Below are 23,801 nucleotides of genomic sequence, written 5' to 3'. Positions count from 1 at the left end.
CGATCACTTTCCTCTTTGGCCCCATAATCTCCTTGATCAGAAAATTTGGGACACTACTAAGTTACATGACATTACAGTACAAGTTCTCATATGTCATGAGTCTTAACTGACCATTATGTTTTTGCACTTATGTTCTTTAAGGAAGCTGGCTTACAATTTTCTTTATTTGCTGAGCCTCTTCCTGATTTTGATAACAGGGTATTGCTTGTTTCATGAAATTACTTTGGCAACACTCCTTCTCTCTGAATTTCATGGAAGATTTAGAGAAATTTTTTGTTGAATTTCTCATAAGATTGAATATTGAATTCATCAGGCTATAGATTGTGGTGAGTCCTTGGGGCTTTTATCATTTGTCTTTACACCATGACCTGTTTTTGGTTTGTTCAGGATTTTTGTATCTTCTTGGCTCAGTTTTGATAATTCATATGTGGCAAGATGTTTACTATGCTAGATTCTCCAATTTACTGGAATATAAGATTTCAAATTAGTTTCTTACAATTCTCTGAATTCTAGCAGTATCTATTGTGATTTCACCTTTCATTAGCAATTGTACCAACTTCAGTGTCCCCTGGCTTCTTTTGGCAAGTTTGGCTAAGGGTTTACCCATCTTGTTTATTTTTTTCAAAGAACCAAGTCTCTTACTCATTTTATTGATCTCTTTGATTTGTTATTTCTGTCTCAATTGCATTATTTTTCATTCTAATCTTTATAATTTATTTCTTTCTACAAGCCTGTGATTTTCATTTTATTCTATGAAATTTTAAAATTCTTCCTTGATTTCCCCTGTGACTCACTGATTACCCAAGGACATATTAATTAATGTCTACATGATTGTATGGTTTCTTATACTGTTGATTTGTATTTTCTCTAATGAGTGAGCCTGAGAACCTTTTGTAAAATAACTGACTATATTACTTTCTGTAAGTTATTTCTTTATATCATTTCTTTATTTTATTTTTAATATGTGTCACTTTTATCAGGTTGATTTAATGAAATGAATATCAAAAAGAATTTTAAATATGAAAAATACTTTTTCTTGGATCTTTGACAGTTTTGTACTTTATCATAAAGGGTTTCAAGTTCTATGTTATGAAAGACCTCAGGGGGAAAAAATTACCTAGCCACACATAACTATGTGTCTTTCAAGGAGTGCTTTAATTATTTTCTTTGAAGTTATATCTTACTATGTACATAAAGATTCTGTTCCTTTGAAAGAACAGCTGCATATTTTCTTTTTAACCAAAGATCAGAACAGGAGCTACTTCTTCTGCCAGGTTCCTGCTGTCCAGGTAGATAGCTTGATCCAGGGTGTCTGGTTTTTACTTCCTGTTTGGATAAAGAGTTAGTTTTATACTTTTCCTTGCCTCCCAATTAATTTGGAATTTAATTTTCAAAACAAGTGTGGAATAAACAGTAAAAGAAATATACTGAATTTTTTTTTCTGTTTTTAAATTTCCAAGTTACTATTTTTTAAGCCTTGAAAATTTTTATTTTGTGATTATGTTTCAAATTTTCTGCACATTTTTTTCTCCATTTAAACCAGTTTATCAACTTCAGCTTGGGGAGTTAGTACTAAGGATGACACTTGTGTTTTTCCATTTCAAGTGTCTGAGGAAGTTGCAGAAATCTGTTGTATCTTAGGAACTCTGCTAAAGAAACTAATGTGTATTAAGTTTCCCAGACTTTGCTTCCTCTTAGTTGAGATTAAATGCTATGCCATTTAATCTGATAAAATGTTATGCCAAAATTTTTGAGATTTCAAGGAGAGCTGTGGAAAATATAGAAGAATTTAACAAGTAATTCCATGAGAAAAGATCATTGTTTTACACAAGAGTCAAAGAACTCAGTCCAGGCCAGAGACCACTTTCCAGCTACCAGGTCTTGGCTGTGGATTTGCATCACAGCCTCACTGGAAACGACCCAGACCACGGCGGTTCTGCTGGTCTTTTCCGCACAAGCTGCCATGCTATCTGGGGCTTCTGAGTCATGGAGCACCGAGCTGGACTTGGCCAGGCTCCTGCCCTCCAGGGAGCCTAACTGGTGACAATGCACAGATGTCCTCACTTTCTGGGAGAGGATCTGTAATACCACTTTGTGGGAGTCTAAAGTAATCTGCATTTTGCCTAAGGAGAACACGAGACAAAATTTTAGATAATAAAACTACTGACTTTACATAAATGTCCTCATTTTCTATAGGAGTGAGTTTATAGAACCACTTTGTAGAAGTCTAAAAAATGCAGTTTGCCTAAGATCACTCAATTGAAAATCTTAGGTAAACTTAGGCTTTGTGACTATATTTATTGTCTTATAAATTTTCAGAATTTAATGCAACAAAATTATGGGCAACTGGCCTAATGTGCTGGCTATTTCATATAAGCTTTGGTGTGACTTAGAAATGGTGGGGATTTTTGTAGCTCTTAATGTTTCCATCAAGGTGAATTTTGAGTATAATTTCTAAATAAGCAAATGTTCCATTGAATTGTTTCAATCCCTTTCTGTCTTAGTCCTCTTTCTATTGCTATAACAAAATACCAGAGACCTGGTTGAGTTATAAAAGAAAGAACGTTATTTTTAGGGCAAAGCACCATCATCTGGTGAGGGCTCCGTGCTGAATCACCGTATGACAAAAAGTGGAGAGGCGAGTGAATGCACGCAAAAGAGAAAGACCTGAGGAATGTTGTGTTCGTAACTGTCTACTCTCCAAGTAACTAATACAGCTCCCTGAGAGATGAACTAATTCTTCTTAACAAGCTGATCATCCCTCAACGTGTCTCCTTCCACAACCGCCATAATCACAATCAAATTTCCACATGGGTTTTGAGAGGACGAAATGCATTGAACTCACCGCGCCTCCTGACTTCTCAGAGCACCTTCCATCACCGAAATCCCCAGCCTCCATCCCATGCGGTTGCGTCCCTGCTCACTCATGCTCCCCATGCTAAGACATGTCCTACACTCCTAAATTACCTTCCTGCATCCTCCTATCAGAAATTATTACCAAATTCTTATCCTTTTCCTTCCTTTTCTTTTTACATCTTTCATTTTATTATTCTTTTGTTTATTTTGGTACAGGGTCTCACTACGCAGACTCCTAGTGATCCTCCTATCTCAGCCTATGCAGGCAGAGCGAGGATTACAGGCATGCACCACCACGCCCAGTTTCAAACTGGCAGGGTGTGCCTAACAGGAATGAACCCGGGTCCTTGTGCTTGCCAGGCAGGTGCTTAAACCACTGAGCTATCTCCCCAGTTCTTTCTTTTCTTTTTTTTTTTTTTAATTGCACTTGATTTTCATTGAACTGAGTTTTATTTGGTACAGAAATTTCCTTCTTTCTCCCTAGATTTGCGTTTTCTTCGTTTGCCCTTCGCCTTAGAGGAAGCACCGTGCAGTAACCATAACGCCGTGCACGTTCCATAAGTGGCTGCTTCTCCGTAGCTGTGGTGACAGCAAGTGAGAAGGGAGCACCGTGGCATGCGTGGTTTTATCCTGTGAAACCTGACACTTGCCACACTGTTCTAGAAGATCAGTTCCCCGGGGGCAAAGATTTCCTTCTATTTTATTCTTCTGTATCCTTAAGGCCTAGAAGAAAGAGTGGCACTTGTAGGTGTTTAGCAAATACTTGATGAATAAATGAATGATTTGTCCCCACCTCCGCTGAATCCTCAGGCTTAATCCTCACTTCCAGAACCTGAGCGTGCTGAATATCCTGGACGTGGTGTGAGTGTAGCCCAGAGCTTCAATAGCTCCCACTTTTTAGTCTTTTTAAGAGGACGGACATATGTAAAGTCTGGGTAGAATAGTCCCTGGAGTAGTAAATCCTCACTATAGTAGTTATCATCTTTTAGCAAATTCTTTGATGACAAAAATTCAATAGACTATTACTGCTTGTTTATTAGTAATAATGAATGGAAAATGCATATTGAAATTTATTAATCTCTCAATGGGGAAAATAAGAAATGGATTTATTTCTGAAATATATAACAAATCTCCCCAAAATATAGTGACTCGAAAACTATAAGTTTTTCATTTTAATTTTTGAGGCAGGGTCATGATTGATACTTCAGGCTGGCTTTGAACTCACAATGTAGCCCAGACTGACCTGAGCCTTGCAGTAGCATGCCCACTGCAGCCTCAGCAGGGCAGGGGTTGTAGGTGTGCTATCACTGGCCTAAGATAGTAATCAATCATCCTGGCTCACAGTTTCTATGGATTTGGGTGCAGCATGACTGAGTTCTTCTGAGCCAGGCTTTTTCTTCTGGAGTCAGTTAGCTAGCTGGGATGCCTGGCCAGAGCATCCAGTGGGGCCCAGTGATGGCACTCCTTTTAGAGTTGAGTCCCCAAACTGCAGTGCAAAGCCCACTTACTTATAACATAGTGCCAACACCACATACTGAGGTTCTGCTTAGAAATACTGAGGCTTTTTATATTGAAGTTTTAGCTAAGAAATACTGAACACTGATGTTTCCATTTACAAAAAAATCCTCCTATATTAACATGTTTTTTTAAATGTATTTAGTACAAGGCCAACAGGGTCTCACTATACAGAACAGACTCGTAATGATCCTCCTATTTTCAGCCTCCCAAGCCCTGGGATTACAGGCGCGCACTACCATGCCCACTCTTAACATCTTTTGTCTTAAAAGAAAGAAACAACCCAGGAATCATAGCTTCACCACCCCTAGGTTTTTTTAATGTGGGGACAGTGCAAAGGGAGTATTAAAATAAATGCAGATGAGTTCAATCCCCCGTACTGAAAAAAAAAAGAAAAAGAAAAAAAAGAAATGCAGAGAAAGAGGAGTATGTATTGACTCTTACAATCTAAGCTCAAAAGTTATACAGCAACATATGTGCCACATTTAACTTGTCAAAGACTATAGAAATGTTGCCTCAAGTTCAAGAGGAGAAGAAAAAGACCCCACATCTCAAAAGAGGAACTCCAGTGTCCTAACAGGAAAAACCTACAGCACGGCCCATAGCCACATCTCTACGTGACCAAATATAGACAGGTCAAGCTATGGTCCTGTTGCATCATGCAGACAGGCACCCCTGATCACACATTTAGATTAGTCCACAGAGTGTGAGGATAGTGGAGTTCAGGCTTTCAAGGATTCATCAGTTTAGATTTCAGCTAGCATGGGATTATAGAGGCCTTCTGAAAATGTTTGCCTATGGGAACTGCTCTGTGCAAAGGCATGCAACACATTCACTGAATTACTGTCTGACACCCATTTGAAGGATGTTTAAAGAAAAATAAGACTGAGTCAAAATTGAAAGTGTAAATTGCAAATACTTCCCTTCTATGGTGATAGGGCTATAAATACCAAGGCTGTTTCTGTTAAACAAGGAGTAAAGGACTCCAGAATCAATGAGAAGTGTTAGCACCAGGGGAAAACAACATCTTAAATCCTTATGCTAACAATTAAACCAGACAGTTTTGAAACCTTATCTGAGTCACTCCTGGCAATGCTTTATTTGTGGCATGATTCAGAACCTCCCAGTAGGTGACAAGCAAATTTTGGAGCATCATCACATTGGCTTTCTCAGTACTCTCCCCAAACATATTTCAATATATTACCTTCAAGCCAGTTTTATGCTCAAGAAAAGGTGTTGTGTGAAAATGAGTGATTTTCCATAAATATGTTCTATGGCCTTGGAAAGCCAAAGAATTGACAGCACAGTAACATCTGAACACCAACTCAATCAGAAAAATGGTGATTTCTCCATCAGCTCAAAAGGGACATTTGTGTTAGTCTCTCCTTATGCATGAGACATCTCTAGACTGTGGGGGAACCCGAAGCCTTGGGATCACCCACCTTATCCACCACATGTGGTCCTCATGTAAGTTTTATAGAAATATTTTCTCTTAAGCATTTTATCTGGCCTGTGTTAATACAATAGCTAGTTACTAAACAAGTAATAAAACAAATATCGTAAAACTTGAGAATTTTAGGAATCCCATTTATGTCAAATATTCTGAATGCTTTGTGTCTGTCTGATTAAAAGTCCTAGCTGGTCTCAGACTCCTGCCACAGCTGAGCCGTGAGGTGGATTATTGGGATACTGACACCAGGCTAAGCCACCGTGCACAGCTTGCAAGAGCCCACTGCCAGTTTCTGAGCAGGACAGATGACTCATCCAGCACGAGGCCGGGGGAAGCACAGGGAGAGGAGGAGGCCACAGAGGCATGCAGAGCTACCTTGGAATCCTCGCTATAAGCCGCACTGCTTTAGTGTGCTCCTAAGATAGCTCTAAATACCAGCTTTAACACTGGGAAGGAGGGCATGACAGTGCTGAGCACAGTGTCAGCAAGAAGAAATGTGATCCGATTGCTGTTAACAGTCTTGGTGTTCTTGGCCACCCTACTGCAGCTACCTAGAGAGGATCCAGAGATTTAACAGTGGGCATCAGAGCCAGCTACAGAAGCCCTGCAAAGTGATTTTGCCAGGAATCTGAGGGCATAGCCAGGGGACCTACAGATGATAGGTAAAATAACCCAACTACCAGCATACGCTCCACTGTGCCTTGCTCCGCATTCTTGGCTTGCACTGCCCGCTGTGCTCACCACTGGACACAGGCAAGCCTGTGGTCCTAGCAGTGCTTCTGGGAGAACCCTCAAGGAGCACATTTGGATCCCTGTGGGGAAAATGGCAAGAACAGAACAGCTCTCAGTCCTTCTTGCATTATCACAATAAGAAGGAAGAAAAGTAAGTCCAGTGTGCAAATCTGCCTTATCCAGATCCACTTTTTTTGCTATCTGATTGTAGCTCTGACTTATTTGCTAAAGAAAACAGTAAGGGCAGAACAGAAACTCTTTGTTGCAGTGGTCAGCAAGCAGGAAGGTGTGTTTTCAGTTGCAGATGTCAGCCCTTCATCTCTGAGCTCTATGCATCCATTGGAATGAAAGCTCCAAGCCACCTAATTTCAGCTCTTGAAATAAAAGCTAATTTTGCTGCTTGCATAACCACCAAAATCCCAAGCACTCTTTTTTTTTTTTCATGCTCATGGTTCATTTCTTCCTTTTCGTTTCTTTTTAAAAAGAAACTTATGTTTTTGTCTATCGACCTCATTTCTGTTTTTCTCAGGAGCCATAGAAAATCCGTGTAAGGCCACTGAGCGGTGGGTGCTGCCGTCCAGTGTCTGAACCCTGGGAGTTGCCAAGCAGCTGCCAGCGGCCATCCGAGTGTGCCTGTTTTCATTCAGGGATGGTTGACAGGGCATAGAAGGCACCAGCCTCCCCTTGCACTGCTGTGTGACCTCAGGTTAGGCAGCAGTACCCACACAATGTAGGCCAGGTTATTTGCCCCGAAATTCCTGTTCGGAACTTAAATACTTCTTTGGCAGTACTGTCCCCTTTCTTCTCAGTCTCCTGAGGATCTCTGTAGAAGCATAGATGAACCATGACCTCCTGTGGGTGTTTTGGGGAAGCAGAAACATAGTGCTACGTGTATCCAAGCTTTTCTGAGCCAGCATCAGATCTGTTCAGTGAGCTTCCTTGATGCAGGATATTATTCTCCTTTAATTTTTAAAAATATTAATCTGTCTATTTATTTGGTACAAGGTTTCACTATGCATGCAGCTCATACTCACAGTGATCCTCCTGTCTCAATCTCCCCAGAGCTGTGCCACCATGCCCTATTTCGTGTACCCCATGGTACACCTGGAATTCCAAGGCCAGCGTGCCATGCGGCACCAGGGATTGAACCCGGCTCTTTGTGCTTTACAAGATCTCACTACATAGATTAGATTCATAGTGATCTTCCTGTTTTCAGCCTCCCAAGAGCTGGGATTACAGGTGTATGCCACCATGCCCAATCTCAATCACCATTTCAGTACACTCCAGGAATGGGGCTGACACACCATGCTGCAGATCGAACCCCAGCCCTTGTACTTTACCCAAGCAGACACTTTAGTCTGCTGAGCTATCTGGCTGGCCCTTACCATAGGAGATTTTAAATTAGTACAGAGGACAGTCTGTGTTCCACAGTGCAATGGTAGGTTCTGTGAGAAGCTGGTGCTCAGCTATAGGATCAGTAAAAGCTAGAAAATGCAGTTCCTGAAGGTCTTATTACTGAATATTGCAATGACAGTGTAGTTGCACACTGACTAAAATCCATTCATGATATGACACTGACCTAAGCAGAGTTTTCAAAAGTAATGATGGTAGATGTCTGCCTCAGATTCATGATCTAAATGCTATTGCCTTTCTTTTTGCAAATACAAAAGTTTGTGCCTTAAAGAATTTGTAGACACGCCCCTCTTTTATCTCCAGGCCATCAAGTCCTCTGGATATTGAGGAAATACATATATAGGTTACCATGGGAATCCAGAGCATCATGGCACCAACTTGCTCTGTACAGTGGCAAGGAAGTTGTGCTCACAGCTCTCCTACTTTTGTGCTAGCTGAGAATGTCTTATGTTTTTATATTATTGGCCTGTTTTTAAACTGTATTTGCTTGTCTCAAGAGGCTTATTACAGATACTTAAAATAAAACAAAAGGTGTTCTGTACTAATTTCTATGGTCCTCAAAGTGAGTACAATCCATCATGATATATTTAGACATGGAGAATGCAGTCAGGGAGATGGAATCCAGCTACTGTTGACTCACAGAGCACCTGTCACTTGTCCCACAGCTGTCTGACCCTCTTTGTGTTACTGACCTCCATCACTGGACATTCCTTTCTAGGACTTGGAAAGCATGAGATTATTTTTGTGCTTTTTTGCTTAGATGGGGACAGGAAAACAACTACACACAAGTGATGGAAAAAGACTGAGGGAACAACACTCTAATCAGATGATCTTTGAACAATTCCAAACATGTCATGAAATCATGTGATTGAACTGATGAAAGCAAACTGAGATGGGGCTTAGGAATGTTGTATCCTCTTAGATGATGTTTTCCCTTCAGGCCACCCAACCTTTCCATGTGGTAACCATTATGGTCACATGAATCTGAAAGATCACATTCACCACCCTTAGTTTCTCATGCAAGGGCTAATTTTGTAATGTTATAGCTACACTTCCTAAGGGAAATTTACCGTTACATATTGGGTTTTTTGCTATCTAATCAGCTTCAAATTTATATCAACTTTATTTTCTACAGATCTATAATGCTCAATAAGAATTTATTAAACATAATCCACTACTGTTTAGGAGCACAGATGGACCCAAGATTTGTGTTTAAATCTATATTCTGTCACTAAAGAGCTGTGTGACATTAGGTCAAAATATTTTCCTTGTGAATAAAATGTGAATAATTATGGCTTTCCTCATCAGATTTTGTGGAGACCTTGTAATGTAGCACAAATGTTTAGCTCATGATATAATACAGAATAGGTGTAAATGAGTGAGGACTATTTCTTTTTTTTCTTTTTTATTAATTTTATTGAGAAACTAATGGGAATGAGACAGTTTCAAAACCGATTAGTAGTACAGTTTCAAAAATTAATACATTGCATATTGTTGTCTTCATAGTGGTTATTCATAGTAAAAGATGCAGACATCCTGTTCAAACACTTTTAGAACAAATCTTTCTTCTCATTGAATTAAGAGAAAGTAGCTGCATATCTATTCTAACTATTTTGTATATACGGATACAAAATGGTGCTTCCTTTGTGTCCCCTTTTTTGTTTAGTTTTGTCAGAGATGGGTATTCCATTGTCATTTAAATATTGTAGGTGCATGAATTCAGCAAAATAATCCAATATAGTCCAGGAGTCCATAATAGTAGTGGATTATCTGTAGGACTGGCAATGTCAGAAGTTGTTGACTTGAGCCTTTTAGAGCTCAGCATATTAATATGGCTTTACTTTTTATACTTCGTTTTTACACTTTTCTGCTGGATGGCTAAGACCAAGATAAAGCAAGACATATATAACAAGAAATGTAACTTTTGTACCTGACAAGGTCAGTCAAATCCTCTCAGGATTTATCCTGAAACTCTGTAGCACAGTTTGTAGATCCTTTGTCAGTGTCAGCCACGTGGATGAGGCATGGCCATTGCTTGACTCTTTTGCTCTCTGTGAAAGCCTAAGAGAATGTTTTCTCTCCATGTGACTCTCCTTAGGCACACTCTACATCATTGATCACTTTCCTCTGTGGCCTCATTGTCTCCTTGATCAGAAAATTTGGGACACCATTGAGTTAAAGGATGTTACAGTACAGGTTCTCTTATGTCCTGAGACCTCACTGACCTTGAAAGGCTAGGGCCAAAATGTGGCTGTCCTTGTAGCCCTTCTTTTTCTCTAATTTTTGGTCTGCAAACTTAGATTTTTAACCCTCCAGAAGAGAAGCTTAATGATATTATTACCCTATAACATAGGCAGCTGAGCTTAACCTCACTATCTATCTGAATATCAAACATCTTAGACATAACATGAAACAGGCATTTTCCATCAAGTATTGATATGTTAAACTTTAAGTCTCTACAGAAAGTGAAGGGAAAAAATATTTTAAAAGGTAAGAATAAACAATTACATGTTTTTACACCGAAATTTAGAAATCTAGCCATATACAGCATTGTAGCAGGACAGTCCTATGACATTTCTTTCTTGTCTCTTGTTTTCATTTATTACCCTTTTTTAAAAGCAAACATTTACTTGAGAGACAGTATGGCAGTAATGGGTATGACATGACAAGCAGTATGTATTTAGAAGACCAGAATGACAGGCATTCCAAGCATGACCTTAATATTACACATTGCTATTTTCAGGGCAGTTGCTTAGTAGTGAGGACTATTTCTGTTATGGATTATTTTTCTTTCTATTATTTATCTGTAACAATGCATAAAATGTTTACCAATACTTTTACCCCATTCTTTGTCAGCCTTAATTACCGACAAATGTTTGTTCCCCAAGGACTTAGAGATGTACTTCAGGAGCTTGAATGCCATCTTCAGAAGCAGAGAGGCCTTCATCTGCCTGCTTTCTCTGAAACTCCGATGCTGCTGACACAGGCCCCACACTCTGTAAGTATATGTGGGGAATCGCACAATAAATGAATGACTATATAAGTTTTAAAATATGAATGGAGTATGACACCAAATAATAGAAAATAACAGTAATAATTTTTCCACATGGGACCAAACTCTATCTCAAACTTAACTCTATCTTTTTCGAGGAGAATTTTGCATGACAGAATGTTAATTTAAGCCTACAGTTAAAATGTTTTAGAGTATTGTGTTCATCAGACGTCAGTTACTATGAAAAATTAACAGAGAGAATCAACTTAAAAGTAGGAAGTGTTTCTTTTGATTCACGGGGTCAGAAGTTTCAGTCAGTGGCTGATCGGCCCTGATGCTCTGGAGCTGCAGCGGCAGAGGCCAGCACGGTGTGAGCACACACAGAGGAGGCTGCTGTCTTGAGTGTGACCAGCAGGTAGAGGAGACACCTCAAGACAGAGGTGGAGAAGCAGAAACAGGGACCAGAGTTTCAAGGTCAGGGACAAAGTCCCAGTGACCTGATTGCCTTCTACTAGGCTTCACTTCCCCAAAGTTCTACCATTTCTCAGTAGCATTATAGGTGGGGACCACACTTGTGACATGAATCTTTGAGGGATATTCAAGATTCAAACTATAGCAGATTTCAAGTGTGTTTTATGTTAGAACTGGGAAAGGGTTCCATGCAGTAATAACAGTAATTTACTTCTCTTAAAGCATGTTTAAATTGTGCTTTGAATTCTTTTTCTTTTTGGTTTTATTGAAGTTAATAATTTCATTTAAATTTTTATTAGTACATATTTGTAGTGCATAATAGTTATATTCACGGTAGGAAGCTGATGCATGTCCATAACAAATCCTAATTTTTTCATAGTCCTTTCTTCTTCTCTCCCTCCCACCTCTCTCCATCATTCAACCCCTTTCCCATTTGCAAAAGACCTGTCTCCCTGTTTCCCACTATTGATCTTTTATTGTCCTCTTTAATCTGTTTATACTTTGCATTTCTCATAGAAAAGAAACCCTAAGATGTTTAAGATTTTGTGTTTGATTTATTTTACTTAAAATTATATTCACAAGGAACATCCATTATCCTACAAGTGTCTCAAATTTATCCCTCTAAGCTTGAGGATTTGCTAAATATGTAGGCTTTGACTTTAAATTATATAATAGCAAACATGTATGCTATCCTGAAATGGACAAATGATCATGAATAGAGGCTTGCTGATACAGTGAGAATATGGAATGGGTTGAGACAGCGATGATGCATTTTACAAATTAATTTATATTTATCTTTCTAAATATTTCTGCTGTGTAGAAGTGTGTTTTTGAGGACTACGAATTATTTTATCATATGAACCAGGTTCACTATCCAAATTAGTAAAATTCCTTAATCACAAAACTTGAGGTCATTTAAATTTTCAAAGGCAGTGGATGAAAGACCATGACATGAGTCACTTATAGTAAGATCGGCAATTCCTCAATTGGGAACAGTCTTACATAAACAAAGAATAGCTACAAAATGACATAATAGGTCATAGTTATATCTAACTTCCTTTCTGTTTGGGGAGCAACAAAAGGAAGTCTTTAATATGATGGGAAATACCTTTTTTCAATTTACAGAAACAATAAGCAATAGGGCTAAAAAATTATAATGTGTATTTTTATGTTCCAGCTGTGACAGTGTAACAGTATCCTAGAGAACTTTAAAGCATTGTGAAATGAGACTGTGGTGAGAAAATGTTTAGCAAGCATGTATTGTATGCCAAGCGCTGTTGCCTGGCACCTCCCCTGCTTCCTACCCACCGCTTTCCTTGGGGCCCACAGGGTACCGCACTATGTGTTCTAAGAATTGAGGGTTGTTTTAGTGTACTTTATTCCCCTAACATAGACTAGCAAAAAATTTTTAGAAGTACCCACCAACTAAATATCTGTATGTCTGTGGAATGTTAGTCCTGATCAAGACATCAGGAAAAAAACAGATTTCATTCAAGGTCAGTGAACAAAGAAAGCAATAGGACTGTCTCAAAAGCAAGCTCACATTTCAATAGAAAATGCAACAAGTGTAGATATGAAAGAACTGTAAAGTGCTTCTTCCTTGGAAAGCATGAGATGAACTCATGAGAACAATGGAAAAAACTTCTTATTGAGCTAATTACTTCTCTTTTCTCTAAAACATGCCTATTATTTACCATTGATTTAAGCACATTGCAATAACGAGCACACTTCCTCCTCACCTACTATCATTCCTATGTTATAGGCTGGGAACCTGACGCTCAGAGAGAAGCTCTCGCTCTCCCACAGAGGTGGTTGAGTCAGGCTCAGCAGTCTTCAGCTGGCTCAGCTCCTCCTACTCCAAACTGCCCTTCTTCTGTATGGTCACTACATGCTAGCTTATTTGTCCTTCATTCACCAATGAACTGAATCTGATTTTTCTTCTGCTTGTAGTTTAGCTCTATGTCCTCGCACTCCAGTAGGTATTTTGAAAGACAATGTTGATTAATCCTATCATCACTTTACCCTTACAAGTCTTCATTTATATCTCCTTGTATTCTAAGCACTAGATGTCTATGTATTCTTGCCTTTTTCGCTAAATGAACTTGAGATGGCTTTTTCAAGTGTGCACAAAGAAATGATAGCCACATGTGTTATGGGGTGCCCTGCATCACTTATATCTTTTCCTACTAAAGTTGTGACCTAAAGTCATTCTATACTTTTTATTGGCTCTGCTTTCTATCCTATTTTTCTTTGCTCCTCTGGGATTTCTTCTCAGTAATGGTGCCTATTAAATCAAACTTTTCTTTGACAGATAATTTGTATAATTTATTGGAATTCAGGAGTCTCAAAAATGTTTTTTCTGTATCTCCAGTGACTTGATATAAACTGGATGGTGATGGGCCAGAAAATTATTCTCCCAGACCTGAAAAAGCTGACTGTGTAGCTCTGAGCATGACTAACTTGCAGACAACTTAACCGTGTATGGCTCTTCATGCAGTTTCCTGCCAACCCATTCTGAAATAATTGTAACAACCTACAGATTGGACATATCCTCTGTTCAGTGGGTGGCAGATCTGTTTCTGAACATATTCCTCAGGGAGTAGATTCCAAATAAGGTTTACATATCATAGCTATGCTTTACAGTAGATAGCATCCTCTAAGAGTTGTATTTACATGTCAGCAGAAAAAGGGATGTGTGACTATGCAACATGGACGTGCCTATCTACCTTTATCTTAGTTTTTATTTTTTCATATTTATTTATTTTATTTATTTATTTTTTTGGGGTGTAACCGAGGATTGAACTCAGGCCGTTGAACTTCCCAGGGAAGCATTTATTCTACTGAGCCATCTCCCTGGCCTCTACCTTTATTGTTATGGTATCCTCTGAAAGGAATAGTGATGCAGCATCATACGTAATCAAGACACTAAGTGATGAGTTGGTCAATTTTTAGGAAAATGGTTATCTAATTAATTTAAATTATTAATAAAGAGAGGCAGAAGACCTATTCAGACAAAGAATAAGGTTAGATTTTATGTGAGTAGTGATTTTGAATTTTGTCATTTGGAAGTTTTATTTTTATTTTTTGCAATTCAACTTTGATAACTTCAAGTCTTAGTATAATTTTGTTAAATACCATGATCTGGTTTTAGCTGTACTTTAGGGAGTACGGAGATTTTGACCCAGTACTTGGTGCCAGGTCATGTAAGGCAGGATGGCAGCAGTGCAGGGTAGGGATGTAGTGAGGAAGGCAGGAGCCGGCAGAGGCACTCAGAGCAGTGCATCACACAAGAGCAGAAGAATCACCTAGGTTGGGTTCGCCCCATGTCAGCATTCCTCAGGAACTGTACACCTGAGGAGGAGGGAAGGCCGGCTTCCCCTGGCTGTGCAGGACATGGCGCGTTCCACACCATTTGGTGTTAAAGAGGTGAGTGATTTCTGAAGCCTAAAGGGTTTGGGGACATTTAGGTTGGCCTTCTTGGTTCACATGATTTAAAATTCTGTCACTTAAAAATGCATTAATATATTAGGCTAAAGTCCTTCCTTCCTTCCTTCCTTCCTTCCTTCCTTCCTTCCTTCCTTCCTTCCTTCCTTCCTCCCTTTCTTCTTTCTGTCTGTCTCTCTAGCTCTCTGAGTCTCTGTGTCTCTATGTCTCTATGTGTCTGTGCCTCTGTGCCTCTGTGCCTCTGTGTCTGTCTGTCTCTGTCTCTGTGTCTCCCCCCCCCCTCTCTCTCTCTCTCTCTCTCTCTCTCTCTCTCTCTCTCTCTCTCTCTCATATTCTGGGAACTCAATCCAGGAGCCTGATAGGCCAGTGCTCTGCCCACTGATCTATAGTCCTACATTTGTTGATTGGTTGGTTGATTGCCAAGGTCTCAATAGGTTGCCCAGGTTGCTCTTGAATTTATGAACCTGCCAGGTAGGTGGGATGATAGGCATGTTTCACTGCTCTTAGCTTGAAACCTTCTACTTGAAAGAATAAAAACACTAACTGAATCCTCTAGGCCATCAGTCCAGTACATTTCTTATTGAATTAATTGAAATTTTCTCTCCTCAAGATACCTACACTGATGAGACACCTTAGGAAATGAAAAATGAAATGGGCATGATAAAGGTGGCATAAGAAAGGTCATTTGGCCTCCTGATGACTCATCAGGTGTGTGTGGATGATAAAATTAGACTTCTCAAAATATGAAAGATACAAAAAGGTGATGAATGCTCAGTATATGTAATGGTGAAGCAGGATTGGAGAATGAGAGGTGAGACACTGCCAAATAAAAGTTCTGCTGGCTTTGCAATTTTGCTTTTGCTATATTCAATCATTATATTTTTACTCAACCATCCTTAAATGAGTCAGCAATGTAATTCGATACAGTTGTTAAAATAACCCAAATAAAAATAATCTGCTCTGCAGTATTAGAATATGTTAGAAAGGCAAGAGAGAAAGCAAGAGAACATTTATGCGTGACCTGTGGCCTTATTCCCAGCATCATTGTAAGACTGTTGAACAAATTTGACTTATATTCTGAATAATAAGGAAAGATTATTTTACTAGACTTGTTGGATAATTGCCTCAAATCATATGTTTATTTCATGAAACATTATACATTGACCTAACAGGAAATACGCAAAACATTTCTCTCCAAGTAGAAATGACTATGTATGTCATTTCTGGTTGAAATACAAGTGTAATGTTAACAGAAACCAACTTTATGTCAATGATTCTGAACAGTGACTGTGTTCTCCAGGGGCTTTTCCTGTGCTTTGCCCTGAGCTGAGAATTCTGCTTGCACGCTCAGGTCATCCTGAGAGTCATCTCCTGAGAGTCTGAGGATGGCACCGTCATTAGCCCTATTCCACAAATAAGGAAAGGGATGCTTCAAGAGCTGGAGAAGTTTCCTGACCCTCCGAGTGCTCTCTGTCAGTCAGAGGTCAAGCCAGAGATCTGACAGGTCCATTTGAATCAAAAGCCGGTGATCGGCTTAGTATGTGAGGCGTGTGGATCAGAAGCCGCAGCTCTACTGCCCTATTTATCCTGGATGCAAAGGGAAATGACTGCAGGAATGGAAGGGGTTGGCTTCTCTGGACCCAAGCCTCTTCCCCCCATATGTGGAATTGAGAAGTTAGGAGACTGTGTAAATGATATAACTTTTCAGCTCTAACATTCCTAGGGTCTAAAAGTCATATGAGATTGAAAAACTGCCACCAGCCCATATGACACATGCTATTAACATGTGACATGGTCTCTGCCATTCAGATGTTGCTCACCCAGTGAGATAGCCTAAGACTACCACAGGGCTTTAAATGGACTTTGGCTAGGGCTGGCCAATTAGCTCAGCGGACTAAAGCACCTACAAGCAGGCACAGGGACTGAGGTTCAATCCCCCGGGCCTGCCGTGCCAGCCCCGCCTCTGGGGCACACTGAGACAGCAATTGAGACTGGGCATAATGGCATGCACCTGTAATCCCAGCTCTTGGGAGGCTGTAAACAGGCAGATCACTATCAGTCTGATCTAGCAGTGAGACCCTGAACACCCTGTAGACCCTTCCCTAAAGTACAAAACTAAATAAAATAAAATAAATGGACTTTGGCTAAAGAGAAAAGAAAGCACACCAGCTGGCAACTTGGCAATACAGAAAACTTTCCAAACTAGGGAATAAAAGTATTTTTTCTATCATTGCTACAGCATATTTTCCTCAAGTTTTTTCTCTCACAGATCTCCTCAGAATCCAAGCCTCCAAAGTCTGTATATGGAATCTCAACCTGACTGATGAAGCTCCTTCAGTGACCTATCTTCTAAAGTTAGCAATTTTCCCAAGTTGGAGAGGATCTCTAAGGACATTTATACATTTTGAGATATGAGATTAGATTTTCTCATAGATTATATTGCCAAGTAAAATACAGGCTAAGACATTTGAATTTCAGGTAGCCTTGGAATGAATTAAATGCCCCCTCAAATTAGCATATTTGTACTAAATAATAATTTCTTGTTAATCTGAATTTCACATTTAATGAGAAGTCTTAAATTTTTATTCGTGAAATATGGCAAGCCTCCTTATGGGAGGAAGAATGTTTATTTAGTTTTTTGGCTAGGATTTAGGTTAAAAGTGTCTGAAACCAGAACACTGACAATCTGGGCTACTTTAGCCACTCTGATACTCTAAGGTTAAACATCTATGTGCTATTGGTGCATTTTCAGTGGGTGCATTTATTTGTGTTTAAATCTCTCATAAGTCTCTGTTTTATTTAAAGGAAAACACACTCACACAGAACATTAAACTGATTCATGAAATCAAAGAGATTCTAACCATTGATATGAATACTTCTAAAGGATGTAGCGTATTTTGGCCCACAACTTTGACTGTGTTCTTTGAACTAATTGGGAAATGTTGCATGCTGGCAGGCTTTAATGGAGAAATATGTTTCCCCTTAAGGGTGATTTGTCTAATTGGCTGTAGAAATGCTTTTTCTCTGCTTCAGAAAGCTTTTTCTCATTTGCTAATGGCGACGCCTCCCCACTTCTCCAACCCCCAGGGCTGGTGCTGCACTCAGTTCACTGAACTCTGTTTGGAATTTGCTGTCATCACACTGGACAATGTTTTAGATCCAAATTCCACTTGAAATAGGGCACTTTATCTCTCTGCACTGCTTTTGCCTCCTATAAAAATTATATTGGAAAAGCCAGTCTCTAGGGTTACCCAGGATACAGCTCTAACTCAATGTAGTGATGGACTTAGGGTGAGAAGAGGGCAAATCTAGAATTACAGGATTTGATGTTGGTTGTGATGTCTTTCCAAATTCCATTCTGCCCAGCCTTTGCCTATGGCCATGCTAGATTATCTAAACGATCTGTATGTTTGCTTCATTCTGAGGTCAGTAGCCTCTAGATTTCAAAGAATTTTAATATTTTTCTATAAAAAAATTTGGCTATAAAACTCAGTGTACAAACATAATGTGTGTGTTTGGCTCATTATCTGTGCTTTGTACATAACTTAAAGTTCTAGTACAATTTTCAGGGAAATTTGGGAAATGAAGGTGAGACCCATGAGTTCAGCCAAATGAACAGAGAAGCCAGGTCAGGTAGCTGCACTAAATATGGAGAGCCAGACAAGTGCAGAGCGCAGGAAGCCAGTGAGTCATGGTGACTCACACTTTTGTGTCATTGCAAAGACAATGCCTATGGAAGGACTTTACAACCTGTTCCAGACTGTGTGCGTTAAGAGTTTTATAATCATCATTATTCTTCACACATTAGACAGGACACTGATGTAATCAGCAGGATTCTGGAGAAAAGCAGGTGAAAATCCACACTTGTGACCTTCCTCTGCTACACAGTCATACCTTGAAGAATGGAGCAGGTGTGAGTCTCACCACTTCCTTTCAAAGCATAAGGTCAAGGTTATTTCATTGTATTTTCTTTCAGTGAGGATATTGTTCTGATTTCAAATTCAGAGGTTCTCATCTGATGTCATTGCAAAATACTTAAAGGCAGATAATATTTTCTGGAAGGAAAGAGTCCACCTTGCTACATGTACAGCAATAATCTGTGGTTCTTGCTTCATTTAAAAATAAATTTATCTACTTTTCTATGTGCTACGAAATGTCTGGGTAGTTATATAATGTTACTGTTCTCATAGAAATCCAGCATGCTATTTAAAAAGGCAATTATTCTTTCTGATAGAATCCCAAATATTTGTTTTTTTAAATATAGTGAGATAGACCCTGTACTAAATACATAATTTTTTTAAATTATAGTGTATTTGAGTCTATTTCTCTTGAGAAAAACAAGAGGAATACAATCCATGAGATGGGAACTTCTTAGTGAAGGAGGATACCCAGTAGACAGAGTGCATACTGGGGAAGTCGTTGCTTCTGCTCCTCTTTGAGGTCTCTTCTAGTTGAGATTTGCCAAAATATTTATATTCTTTCTTTTTCCTTTCCTTCATAGAGCATATTAATACAATGATTAAAAAGGAATAAAATTTGCCACATCAGTAAGAAAAAAAATCCTCTATTATATTCCAATAATTATTTATGAATTTGTTAGGAAGGTTTTTTTGTTGTAATTACTTCATTTTTAGTTTTCAATATCTCTTCTTCATTGCCTTTATAGAGCCTAGCTAAAATTGCTTGCACATGGATTATTTCCACGTACCTGTAATCCTTAGAACTCCTCTGTTTCATTAGTGTTTTAAAAACATATTTCATCTGGTAAAGTGACTTTAAAAATCAGTAAAAAGTAACTTTTAGGTAACTAATTCAGAGTTTATGTTGAAGTATTGCCTGTCTTAAAAATTAGTCTCTTGGGTGACAGAGATAGCTCAACAGTCTAAGCACTTGCCTAGGCAAGCATAAAGACCTAGGTTCAATTCCTGGTGCAGGCCCCACCTTGTATACGCCAAGCTGGCCACCAAGACTGGGCAGGGTGGTGAATGCCTGCAATCCCAGCGCTGGAGAAGCTGAAACAGGAGGATCACTATGGGTAAGAGTCTGAGCTGCATAGTGAGACCCTGTACCAAATGTATAAAATTTATAAACAAAAACCTGACTCTCTTTCAAATGTCCCCACATTTGAAATCTAACTAAAATAAGGTAAATAATGAAAGAAAAAAAAGCATTATATTTGCCTTCTGAATTATTTGTGTACCTATGGTAGGGCTCAGTCTTTCATGGCACAGCAATAATTCCTGATCATTGTCAGCAATCAGCTGTCTCTCGTGAATGAAATTAGAAACAAAAAATATGAACAGAGTTCTCTAAGGAAGGAGGAAGTTCATAAATTCTTAAAAACATCATTAAAATGGTTTTTATTTGAATGTCTTAAGTTTGGTGTAGCATTATGCTTTTAATGTATACATGTGAATTTTTTTTGACATCTAAACTAGTTATTACTACATACTTTTAAAATTCCAAAATATTCAGTTTCGACTTAACTTTAAACTTTATCTTAAGGGCCGACCTGATAGTTCAGCAGACTAAAGCACGTGCTTAGGTAGAGCACAGTGAACCCCAGCCTGCTGTGTGGGCTCCACTCCCAGGGTGCGCTGAGACTGTGACTGAGACTGAGCGTGGTGGGACACAGCTGTAATCCCAGTGCTTGGGATGCTGAAAATAGGAGGATTGCCATGAGTCCGATCTACATAGTGAGACCCTGTAGACTGAGTCCTCAATACAGAAAAGAAAAAAAAGCTGCATTTATCGTGATTTTTTTTCATATTCCTGAGTATCACTATTTTCCTAATAGTATTCTGTGCTATACTTAAGAACAACATAATGTTTTGCTAAATAAGAAACTACTAAAATGAATCCAATAGAAATAAAGCAACTCAAATGGTAGTATCAATATTTTATCCTTTTATACCTTTAATAAATACCAATAAAATGGTAGCCAAATCATGTCCATCTCATTGTCAAAAATGCACTTAGCCCACCTCTGATACTTGCCAAAGTCTTACTAGTTTCAGTAGTTCTGAAAGCCCCAGTAAAAGTCCACTATGGGACACAAAGGAAACTTTTAGTGGTGAGCCACTGCAAGAATTAGAAAGGAAGTTACCTTCTCAGTAGCTCCTGGCAAGGATTATGATCTTGTCACACATTTTTTTCCTGGTACTCAAGGACTTCCTTTGAAAAATGGATAGAAGCTTCCTCATAACTCTTTCTATATGCCTGAAAAACTAGCACTAAGGTATGCAGTCAGCTCAAGTAGTAGCAAGGTCCCCTTGGAGTGCCTGGACAGTTGAACTCTAGATGGTCCTGCATAAGGAAGAAATACTTGGACTCTTATCCCAAAGCAAAATTTATCAAAGGAGTTTACCCTTTTATACCTTTACTGTTGAAATAGGTGTGGTCTGGCATTTTCTGAGGTGCCCTGGAGGCTCTGTCCTATTGTTTTAATGCAAAACACTTAGTTTATTTTTAATGTTAATCTTTTCAAAAACCATACCTCCATGACCTCAAGTTTGTGTCAACTTCCTTTAGAGCCCAGTTGCAAATTTTTGAACTCTTTTAGCTCTCCTTTTCATTGATGATTCTCACTGTAGACCAAGCTACAATTAGCCAGGGGTACCTACCCCATTGTCTACACCTTGGGTTGCCTTGAAATTTCCTGTTAGATTAGTTAGTCCACCAGCTTTAAATTTAGCCTCACACATAGTCTTAGGACAAAAAAAAATGTAGAAAAACTTTTCCAGGATGAAACACACATGGCCACTAGTGAAGTATCTATAGTCTTTATTCTTACTGAAACTTTATATGCCTCTCCTTTATGTCTACATTCCTCTGAAAATTATGTTTTTTTGAGCTCTCACTAGAGTCTGTCATCAACTTCTATTTACAACACCCTAAGGAGTCTCTAACCAGCATTTCCAAACATTTCTTTCTTTCTTTCTTTTTTTGTGCAGGGTCTCACTATGCAGCTTGGACTTGTAGTGATCCTTCTGATTTCTGCCTCCCTAGTGCTGGGATTATAGTTATGCACCACCTTACATGGTATCTACCTCTGGCTCAGCAAGCCCAGGGGCAGCGCCAGTATGGCATAAAGGTGCCAGGGATTGAACCCTGACCCCTGTGCTTACATAAGCAAGCACTTAGTCCACTGAGTTATATTGCCAGCCCTTCAAACATTTCTTAACTCCTCCTGCAATCCAGTTCTAAAGTTAGAAACCACATGATTAAGTATGTATGTAGCAATGACACCACTTATCTTCTCTAGCATCAATTTCTGTATTAGTTCTCCATTACTGGAACAATACAAAACACTCATAATTTAAAGGAGATATTGTGGTGTATATCTGGATTTTCTTCCAAAGCCGCATATGTCTATAGGTTGGACATTTGAAATGGGACTGGATTAGGGGCCATGATACTCACCAGTGAGTTAGTGTGCTAGTGAGTTTATAGCTACATGTGACAATGGCGAGTGAGGGCTAGTTGGAGGAGGTGGGTCACGGGGGCAGGGGATGGAAGATTGTAGCTCCTGCCTTTCTTCTTTGTTTTTAACTTCCTGCCATCTTGCCATGAGCTGTTTCTCCTCTTCCATGATCCTTTGCTGTACCAGTCTGCCTTAGAAGCAGCCAAATATGGACTGAAATATCTGCAAACCATGAGCCAAAATAGTCCTCTTCTCCTTTAACCTGTGGGTATAAGATATTTTCTTTCAGAGAAAAGTATGTAAGACAAGAGGAGGGTCTTATTTTGTCTCATAGTTTCAGAGTGTTCAGCCCATTGTTGGCTGGCTTCAAGGCAGAAATGGCATGGCTGAAGTGTGTGGTGGGCAAGATCTGCTTGCCCCATGGCAGGCAGGAAGCAGAAAAGGAGAAGGGAGCAGTCACTAACAAGAACATAGATTTCTACCCTTCCCCCACTCCATAGCCTTCCTCTCTAACCACATTACTCTCCCTTGAACATATGAGACTCTTGAAGAATATATTATGTACCTAAATGATAACACTAGGTGCCCTTAATTCTTTCATGTTTATCAGAATAAAGAGGCAGAATCAGACATACAGAGAAATTACCCTTTTGTTTTCTACAGCATTGACCTGAGGAAGTTTTGCAGAAGTTTTGCGTATATCTTTATTCTCCTAATAAAAATAATCACTAAAAATTCTTTGAGTGAAATAATTATAATAGCATTTTACTGGCCAGAATAAAGTAGAAAATTATAATAATTACAGTATTCACTTGAATAGTTTAACCCCACCTTTTACCTTCAAAAAATAAATATGATGACAAGCAAACAAACTTAAATACTTTAATTTAGACCTAATCATAAAACATTCTAGATAACAGATACTTTAAGTGATTATTTCTTGGTTTTGTCCTAATAGTAGTTAATGTTATTTTAAATAAGATCTAAATGTTTTCTGTTTGTAAAGCATTCCTATAAAGACCAGAAGAGGCTAGTGGTTAAATTCAACAAACACATGAATAGTTCATGTGAATTCTAGATTATGCTCATATGTATTTTATTTTCTTTCCTGCAATAAGTGATCAATTTGGATTTGTCAAGAAGGACTAGTGGGACACAAAACTTGCAGTTTTATCTTGCCTTATGCTCTTCCTTTTCTTAGTAATTGTTTGAAAGCCGACTTCTGCCATTTTTGTATCAGAACTGTTATGAGAATACAAACTGTTCCTCCCTATATTTCTATAGTTTCTCCTTGTTATATAACCAGTACTGGCTTTTTAGTAACTTTCTTATGTTTGTCTGAATGAAAACAGGCAGAACTACACATGAGGGGAAATGATCATTTTGGTGTGCTGTAGCATTGCCTTGAACAAATTTTCTTTCTTTCTTTCTTTCTTTCTTTCTTTCTTTCTTTCTTTCTTTCTTTCTTTCTTTCTCTCTCTCTCTCTCTCTCTCTCTCTCTCTCT

The 23,801-nt window shown here is 38.8% G+C and overlaps 1 long non-coding RNA gene across 2 annotated transcripts in view; it reads left to right on the top strand.

Annotated features, from left to right (window-relative positions):
* The window catches only part of LOC111818175, a 72,376-nt gene that overhangs the window by 29,825 nt on the left and 18,750 nt on the right, over positions 1 to 23,801 (top strand). For both annotated transcript variants that reach the window (XR_002822232.1, XR_002822231.1), the window contains exon 2: positions 10,855 to 10,964. This is a non-coding gene — a long non-coding RNA (uncharacterized LOC111818175). The remainder of the gene's footprint in view (positions 1 to 10,854; positions 10,965 to 23,801) is intronic.

This window comes from Octodon degus, unplaced genomic scaffold, assembly GCF_000260255.1.
Source record: "Octodon degus isolate 3935 unplaced genomic scaffold, OctDeg1.0 scaffold00082, whole genome shotgun sequence".
NCBI lineage: Eukaryota > Metazoa > Chordata > Mammalia > Rodentia > Octodontidae > Octodon > Octodon degus.
This window is presented reverse-complemented; position numbering and strand designations above follow the sequence as displayed.